A 9,531-nucleotide genomic window follows, 5' to 3' on the forward strand; every position below is an offset into this window, starting at 1 on the left:
TTGTTGTGGCAGAGACAGAGAAAGTGCAAAAGACTCCTTAGCTTTCAAAAGAATTGAAGGCGGATATAATAGCTGTCTGGTTTGCCTGACATTTTTTTGTGGGGAGGAAGAGGGAGGTGAAGAGGAGGTGAAGGTCACTCATTTCCCATGCCAGACACAGCTGTCTGACCCGCTAACCAGCTTCAGCTGGCACCATGCTCTCTCTTCCCCCTCACATGGCCCAAGGGAGGGAAGGAGGAGCCACCCACAAGTCACAACATGAGATTATTGAAAACGTGCATCAGCAGAGTCTGCCATCCACAGCCTTGCTGCACTGACCCCTTTCCTAAGGTGAAGTTATGTTACAGGCTGAGCCAAGCTGACAGTTTGCTCCTGCCAAGAAGGGAAGACCAGCTCTGGTACTCATCTGGGTTTTTTTTGCTAAGCCATTTCAACTTTCTAACCCAGCAAACTATTTACTTTTGTCTGTAACTGAGTTTAGCTAACCAAATTGGCCAATATTTCAAGGAAGATCGGATGCTGCACTGAAGCAGAAATTTAGCAGAGCATCAGCACAATATGTGCACTGACACTGCCTGTTTAGGAAATTTGCCTTAGTCTTGAGGAATTTAGCCAAAACTATGTTTGATAAAGGTACATGCTCAGAATTTGACATTAGAGAAATAGATCAAAGTAAAATCTGTATTATAAAATGTGTTTTGCCATAGGCTGTTCACTTAACACTATACAATGAGCCTTGCAGTATGAATTTAGGGTTGAAATGACTGACTTGGAAGTAGAAAAACAGCGAACGTACAATCAGAACTTTTATGCAACTTTTTCTTTAAAAAATCTATAGTGGTTGGCACTGATCTATAAAACTAATTCTTAAATTAATTCCCTCTAGACAAAACATCATAAAGTTCTGGATCAGGTACATGATTTAGCTACAAAATGATTTGGTTAACTTAGGAAATGAGATATAGCTATTATAGCAGATGTATGTTGGTAAGTTCCATAATTTATCTAGTTTTGGTCTCAAAATTGTTCTAAATGTTTTAACTTGTTCCTGTGGAGGCTGACAGAAGTTTCTCTGCTGACACAGACTATGCAACCATTGCTTATGCATATTGTCTCTACCCAGAGTAGTAACCTTAGTTACACTTCACAAACATAAATGGCTGGAGAAGAAATCTGACCATCTTTTAGTTGTCATCTTATATGCTCTCAAATCTGTCTAACTTGTTCTGCAGGGCTACTTATAAGATTATGCATTAGTGAGAGAAGTGGCAAGTCTTGACAAATGCTCACTTTCTTAAGATATATTCCTACACCTTGTCCTGTGAAACCTAGGCCTTGATCTTCCAAAGTTTTATACCCATGCTTAAAGGATGTGCTCCAGGGTCTCTAGTCAAAGAAAAGACTTTCACTGAGTTCAACTGTTACTGTAAGATTGGAGCATTAGGCTAAATACTATCTGGAGGAGAAAAGTCCCTGTTGTACAACTGTTTCAATATGGGTAAGGTGTTGTATTGGTTTGAGCACAATAGGATCCTAATCATTGACTGTGAACATTGGGCAACTTCCTAGCATTGTGAATTTGGAAGAGAACAACTGGTATGACTACATATAATGTATGTGTGTCATTTCTGCTCTCAGTCTTGCCCACCTTCTCCTCTGGTCTCTTCCTTCTTACTGTTTTCTTTGAGGGAAAATGGAGCTACAGCCCCTTTCCCTGGGAATATTTTAGTGGGAGTGGAGTGGCAGTAGTCCCCATCCTATCATTCACCACCCAGGGCAGCACACTTGCTCAGGATCACAGCTCCCTCCTCACTTCAAACCATACCACAACTACCTGCAGCCCCTCTTCTAGTCATCTCTCAACCTCAACTGGAGTTCTCCAGCAGCCATATCAAACAAGCAGTATGTCACCTTTAGGTTAATCACTGCTGTCCCATTTTATGGATATAGAAGAACATTTTGTCCTTCTGGTACAAATTTTACACTATTTTCCTCACTGAAAAGCATCACTGAAGTAAAGATGAGGGTCATTCAAAAAGTAAAGGTGTTCTCAAGCAGAACAGTTTGCTGATTTCTAAAACTAAATGCAAGTTCACCAGCAGGTTTGAAATGTGAATACATTGATATGCAGCAATTGAATATCTGGGCCTGGCGTTTATTTTTAAATGCTAATACCAATGGATAGGCAGTTGCTGATTTATAATGGCACTTACACTACCAGTCACACTGGAAGTTTTGTGTAATATTCTTACTGATTGTGAACTTCCATAGGATTCTATATCAAGCTGCGAGCTTAAGAGTCTCATTTTCTGCTGTATACATCATTTGCTTTTTACACAGCTAAACAATTAGATCTCATCTAGTGTCAGCTAGGTAGAAATGAAATGGGAAGTAGACCTACAAAAGGAAGTAGGTGTTGTTATATTTGCCATTTCAACAGCTACCTTGAAATGCTTGATCCCCTGGGATAAAATTTACAGCTTTGAGTTAAGGCTATGCCTGAATTTCCTATGCAGCACTTGGGAAGAATTAGGTATCCTTCAAAATGGGATTCACAATAACCAGGGCATTGCACAATTAGCTGCTTAAAATAACTAATAGGAGAATGCTGAGGATGGATGTTTACTTTAAGCTAATGTGATGCATGGCTTAGATGCCTTCCTCACTGACCTTGAATAACATCCTTCCTCCATAAACAAAAAGAAGAAGCCCTCTATTCTTGTGTCCACACTGAGACCATGGCTGTTTGGCTGTTCAGCAGCACTATTGCTTAAGCTGAGAAACAACTCAGAAGAGAAACAGTTATTTCTCATCAGAATAGTTTCTCCAGCCAGTCCATGATGCGCAGATGCTTGTATGACTACAGTGAAGGGTGGTAGAGGGCAGGCAGTGACTGCTCAGGCTGGCATTGCTGCCCAGGTCACTAGGAATTTTTGCTTTGAAAGAATAAAACCCTCTGAACTCCCTCGGGCAACCTTCTGTGGTGCTTGCAAAGTTTCTGCTCCTGTTGTGCTAACGTGACAGGGCTCTGTCGGCCAGCCTGTGGTTTGGTTTAGCTATCTGCTAGGTTCATCTGTCTGGTACCATGTTCTTTCATTTTTCTCTAACCGGAAGGAAAAAAACTCCTAAAATTTCAAATCTCTGATATTTAAATAAATCATACGATCCAGAACTATCATAACAAGGGTATATGTTTATGCATAGTGCATATGTTTATATCTCACCCACACACTCTGCTGACAACATCTTCACCTATGTTCAGCTCTCTAATCCTCTCCCCAAAATTTCTTACCACATTCTCAAATGTTAAGAATGTTAAGAAGGGGCTGTTGCATGCTAAGCAGGTTGCTGGTTACTATTTACATGAGCAGAAATTTCCCAGGATCAGCTGTTTCTGTAGCCACAATTTCTCTACAGAATGGAAACCTCTCTAAGTAGGTGAAAATGATAATTTTCATGAGTATTTCTTAGTTGATTAATGACTGTACTGCAATACAAGATTCAAAATGCATGGTAACTGTTAGCATTCTACCTGAGAAATGTTTCCTTATCTACATATCTGTCTGTGGAATTATTCCCTGAATTTTACTAATTTTAGACTCAGGAAGAAAAATATTGCTCCTTAGAGCAGTAACAGGTTTGAAGTTTTTTCTTAGGCCAAGACCACAGAAGAGACTTTGCCTCACCTGAAAGGCAGAATCTGTCTCAGTAGTACTGATTATTAGGCCTTTTAATGCCAAGATATTAGGTCTATAAGACATAACATTATTTGCCACCCAGCAGTTACTGGATATAGTATTATAGGTAACAGAAATACCATAGTCTAAGACAGAAAACAGATGTTTTAATAGCCTATTACAAACTTGCGTCCTGCAAGACAAGTTTTGAAAAATATTTCTAGTGGCTAACTGAATTCCTCTTAGTTTCACTTAGCTATAGAGTATTTTCTTAGTTTCCTGCCTTAAGGAATTCCAAGACATTTTAAAGTAACTAACTGAAAAAACTTAGTTTGCAAAGGGTCTTTTGCAATAAATTATTGCCACATACATATCAGGCCACAAAGTTATGAAACAAAAATGCCATGAAAATGTAGCAGAAAAAAATAGATCATGTTAATGTAAAATAGTTTTAAGCTATTTGTTTTATGGAATAGTTATGAAATTATGAAGAGTAAAGGCAGCAATTGTGATATCAGAACTGAGAAGGAAATTGTAACTCTCAAGATTTATTTATCTGAGGATGAAAAACACAGATCACCATCGAAAAATTCAAGATATGAAAATTCATTGTTTCTCCTACCAGAACCAGTTAAACTGGTTTCCACCCACTCTCAAGAATGAGAATATAAGTGCTGGAGTATTTTACCAATTTTTCAAATAAACACAACAAGCAAGGCCCTAGTCACAGAACTCAGTCACTGTTTTGCATTTCTTTAGCATAAGGGAGGTAATTGTGTATCTGCCTATAGCCAGCTCCTGATTATTGGTGAGTAGGTTACAGTGGGTAGGTTATATGTGCTATGGATTAACTAGACCCTTGCTTCCCTAGGAGCATAGTGATGCAGAGCACATGATGTGTAACATACGCCCCTTGCACCACACTGCTGTTTGCCTGCTGTCATTTAAAACTGCTTCTGTTACTAAGAGAGGCCTGTTTACAAAAGTTTGGCAAAGGTGAATGTGCTGAATAAGTTTTATAGGTTAGTTAACACATGTTTTGTATTATCTTTTTTTAAGTTCAGATTACCACATCTCTCCTCCCATACCACTTTGAGTAACTGAGGGTTGAGGGTTGGCAGTAGAATTAACATTTCAACAGATAATTTTTAGAATATGGGATATTCTTAGATTTGAGGAACTCCTACATATTTTGAGATTCAGCAATAGTTACAAAATAGTTTACACAATAGCAGCCACAGTAACCAAAGGAAGTACTTCTGATGTAGCTTCCAAAATTAAATTCCCAACTTTCTGAAAGCATTCAGCACAAAACAGGTTGTAAAGAGATTTTCAGAAGCTGGCCCTACTATCACTGTGCTTCAGTGATAATATTGATAAAAGAGGGGTCTACCTCTACAGAACAGCTTACAGTGTTGGATCCTAACAATAGGTATGTGAAATGGCTGGTGGGGTTTTTTGTTTGTTGTTGTGGGTTTTTTTTTGTTTGTTTGATAAGACTGTGCTTTTTAACTTCTTAAAAGAGATTATGGCAGGAGCCCAGAGAAAACTCCAAAGGTTGCATTACCTATGTGCTTTTAGGTTTTGTATTGCTCTGAACTTATCCAAATCATTATAATTGATTTCCTTTTGCCAAAATGTGCCCACAGTCACAACTAAAACTCAGAGGAGAACAGTTCTCTTAGCTTAGTTCAAAGCAATCATTACAATTATGCTGTGAAGTCTAGAAACTGCACTAGAATGACTCAGAAACTATCAGCCTCTGCTGCATTAGCCCTCTACAAACCATTTCTGAGATCATCCTCTTGCACTTCTACTGTTTCATTAAGCCYTACCATAATCTCTCAGGTATGTAATCACCAAAATATTGACCTAAACCCCAAAATCTTGCTCAAAGGTTGACAAGATYAGGCCCAAGAGGAAAGCAGGTCAGTGTCTTTCATTAGAAATGACCTACTTTCAATCTCTTGCCAATGAAACCTGAGAGTAGTTAACTTGAGACCACTGCAAGCTTAATAGGTCATGATATAACATGTGATGAGGAAAAAAAAATTCCCACATAAACTGCCTGTGTCATTGGTTAATACCACTGGAAGCCAGTAATGGAATAAGAACAACTTTTGTGCCAATTATAGCTTTACTGTAAAGGTTAATATAGAGTGTAGTGAGGGCATTTGAATTGGAGCTCCCAAAGTCTTGCAATCAGATGGAAAAACTGCAAGAACTCATTTTGGCCAGGAAAGTTTAAATATTCTTTCTCTGTCTCTGCTCATGGCAGAAGTAGGTGAAGAGAGAACAGTGCAATGTGCAGGTAGAGTACCAGTGCAAGGAATGAAAAGAGATTCCTTGCCCAGCTCATGATTAGTATTTGTCCTCAGCCTACCTCTCTCTGTAACCCAACACTTTTACTTCCCTGCCCTGTGGTTCCTCATGCATGTTGAATAGTCAGGGCTTTGGTCTTTTGGTGATGGGTCTAGTAGGAATTCCTCTAGTGTGTGCTGAAGTAATACAAGATAATAATAATAAAGGAGCAATATTCATTTCTGTTACTGATTATGATTAATTTCTCTTCCAAATTGTCATCTTCAGAGGTACATAAATGGGAGTAACCTGAATAACAAAGATATCATATTCTTTCTCCACTGATGCCAGTAATTGTCTATCCATGTGTAGAAATGAGAGGTGAACCTACAGCATCCCACATTAGAAATCTCAAAGGGCATGTAACCCATTCTTTGGTTTTGCTCTTTGAATCCTTTTAGGAACATGAGAATGAAACTTCCTATCATGAGAAAAGGTTGGGTTGTTCACCAAAGGCACCTAAATTGTGTCAGCTTTGTGTTTCTTCAGAAAGTTTTCACAATATAGTGTTCCCAGAAAAAATTTGGGCACAGATAATTTTCAATTTTATTTGATTTTCTAATTAGTGGATAGATCATCAGTTGATAAGGCCAGCCCAATCCAATGTCTCCCTTTCCCTCATGCGCACGCGACAGACTGTACTAGCAAGTTAAGGGAATTTTGTGAACTCCAGGAATCCTAGAGTGAGTACTTTGCTATCCTTTTGGAGAAGTGCTAAGCTATTGATCTGATCTAGCACTCAAGAAGTTAGGTTTCTCTTCCCAACTTTGAAACTGGCCTCACTGAGTGATGCTGGGCAGACTTCGCTACTGGGTCACTTTCCCCCTCTCCTGTGAAAATGGATATCATGATATGTCATTTCCTTGTGAAATGCTTTATGAAAAGTGCTATGTGAGAGATCAATGATTATTCATGAGTTCCTCAAAGTCAAAGTTTGAAAATGTTCGCTGTTTCCAAGCAGAGCTTACCACTCACTTCCTTGAGCTCATATCCTGCCCTCTCTGGAGAAATGGTCTCATCAGATCTTCAAAGCTGGCCAAGATCTTGGACTTGATCATTAGTTACCTTTTCAGTAGGGTTCCTATTTGTACTCCATTGTATGTGGTTCCTTTTTCTATCAATTGTATGCCTTCATTAAATTTAGTGCTTAAAACATACCTTTCTTCTACGGAGTTAAAAGCACTTTACAAATGCCCTATCATTTTCTCTGTTCTTTTACAATAGTAGATTTGATTTAATCAATATCTTAAGAAAATAACACACCTATATCATAATTAACATGGTAGCTAAATAGAAAGGATTAAGGGAGAAGCTTTCAGTAACTAAATGATGGACAGATGGCACACCTATACATGCCAGACATGGGGTTGGGTTGACAGCTGTTTACAGAACTTTATAAGATGCATTCAGATTTACTGGGAGGTTTTACCACAGTCAAGCTACACTTGATTTCCATTACCTGGCCTTTGAGGTCATCATTTCATTTCCCTGTAGTTATTGAGAAATGATTATGGAGTGGATTCAAGAAAGGATTTACAATATGTCTGCAACACAGATTGCAGCACAGTATATGTAGTGATACTTGAGATAAATGAGATGATCTTGAAATTGCATATTGTATAACTGCAATAGGGTTGGTTGGTAGTGGGTGTGATGAAATTGCATCAGCTAACTTAGATGGCTTTTTTAGAGCTGGCTCAGTGATCTTTACCTTAAACAGCTATGTACCGTGCAGACAAACCTGTAGTTGGAATTAAGTGCATAAGCAAAAATGTGAATTAAAAAAAAGGAAGGGATTAGAACAGGTTTTGAGAGGAAGGATAATTATCTTCATAAGCCTGGAGATAAAAGGGAGGTGAGACAGACGGTGATTAGCCAAAGGTATAGTGTGTCAAACTAATCTACCTTTTTGATGAGACAGCTGATTTTCCTGGCAAGTGAAATGAGATCCATCCTGTCTGTGCTTCAGCTGATATTCTGCCTGAGAAGCTATTTACTAAGATGGGGAAGACAGAGGGGGATGTGCACTAGAGAAACTCTAAGATCTGCTAGGGAGCAGCTTAAGGGGATAGAAACTGGTATTGAGAAAAGAGTAGGTATCAAGCAGGAAGGGGAGTACAGTGTTGGCAGCAAACCTGGTGTTGTGCACTGGGGATAATAATATATTTTTAAAAAATTAATCTAAGATGAGGTGGGGAAGAACCTGTTTCTTCTGAGTCATCAGAATTAGTGATTCATCTTCCCCAGTAAAGATTGTGTTTGGCTCTGGTGAAACCTTTTCTGGAACACTGGTTAGTGTTGATCAGGGAACATTTGTAGCACCTTCCTTGTGAGAGGAAACTAAAGAGCTCAGCTAGCAGAGTATCACAGAATGAGGGCTGGCAGGGAATACGGCTGACAGCTCTGAATGTGCTGGTGAAACCAAGGAGCTGCTAAAGTAACAGGACAAAGTTAGCACAAGAGCAGATGGATACGAACTGGTCAGATATGATTAAGTGTAAAAATGAGAAGATTCTTTCTATTAAAAAAATGAGGTTCAGGAACAGCCTTCCAGTGACAGTTTAGGGATAAAAATTATTGTTAAAATGGGATTATCTCTACATGAAAAATTGAGGAGTTTGAATCTGATAAACTAATTTACAGGACAGTGTTCCTAAAATCCCCTGCTCAGCTGCTATTTAACTGTCTCTCTCTGAAATTTCTGCAGATGTTCAGAACTGTCCCTTTCTGAGTGCCTCAATGTCCCTTTCCCAAGAGCCTGGATTAAGAAATGGCACTCTTCTACTTAAGCTCTAAGTGCGGAGTGTGAGAGGGCACATGGGTATAATGGAGAATACAGTGGAGCTGGCCCTTTCCTTTAGAAGAGAATGGAAAGAAGGTAGTTGCCACACTCACCTTTTTAATGAAATAGGCTTCATCAAGAAGTGTGGGATGTGGCTTCATCTCTTTTTCAGCTCCCTCCTTCTCTGTGAACTGAAATGGGTTTGGTTTCACACCTTCCACTTCTGTAAATGACAAGCCTAAATGACAGGAATGAATACGTGCATGGCACAGCAACAGAAGGGTGACTAGAGAACTGGAGATGGGGACAGGGTTAGGTACCACTGCCAGTTCCTCACAGTTTTTAGAGGAAACCAGTACATTTTACGGAGAGCTAAGTCCTGCCTGGAAGTGTTCAGATGGCTTTTGAGAACTTCTAGAGGATGTCAGTAGGGAAATGCTTAGGGCATATCTATGGCCTGTGATGCAGCACTCTGTAGAAATACCTGAGCTACCTGTGAAAAAACTAGCCTACAGACTTGAAAGCATGATGGTATGGCTACACGGATGCAGACAAGAATCAGTGTTGCTTAACACAAACACAGCACCACTGTAATGCAGGCATATTATGTAGCCACAGATAGATTGCTGCACAGTGCTGTGCTAATAAACATATGGGCTAGCTTAAACATCAGGTGGCACTGCATTGAGCAGTATGAATTCTGTAAAGATG

Source organism: Apteryx rowi, unplaced genomic scaffold (genome assembly GCF_003343035.1).
Source record: "Apteryx rowi isolate R43461 unplaced genomic scaffold, aptRow1 scaffold_263, whole genome shotgun sequence".
In the NCBI taxonomy this organism is placed as follows: domain Eukaryota; kingdom Metazoa; phylum Chordata; class Aves; order Apterygiformes; family Apterygidae; genus Apteryx; species Apteryx rowi.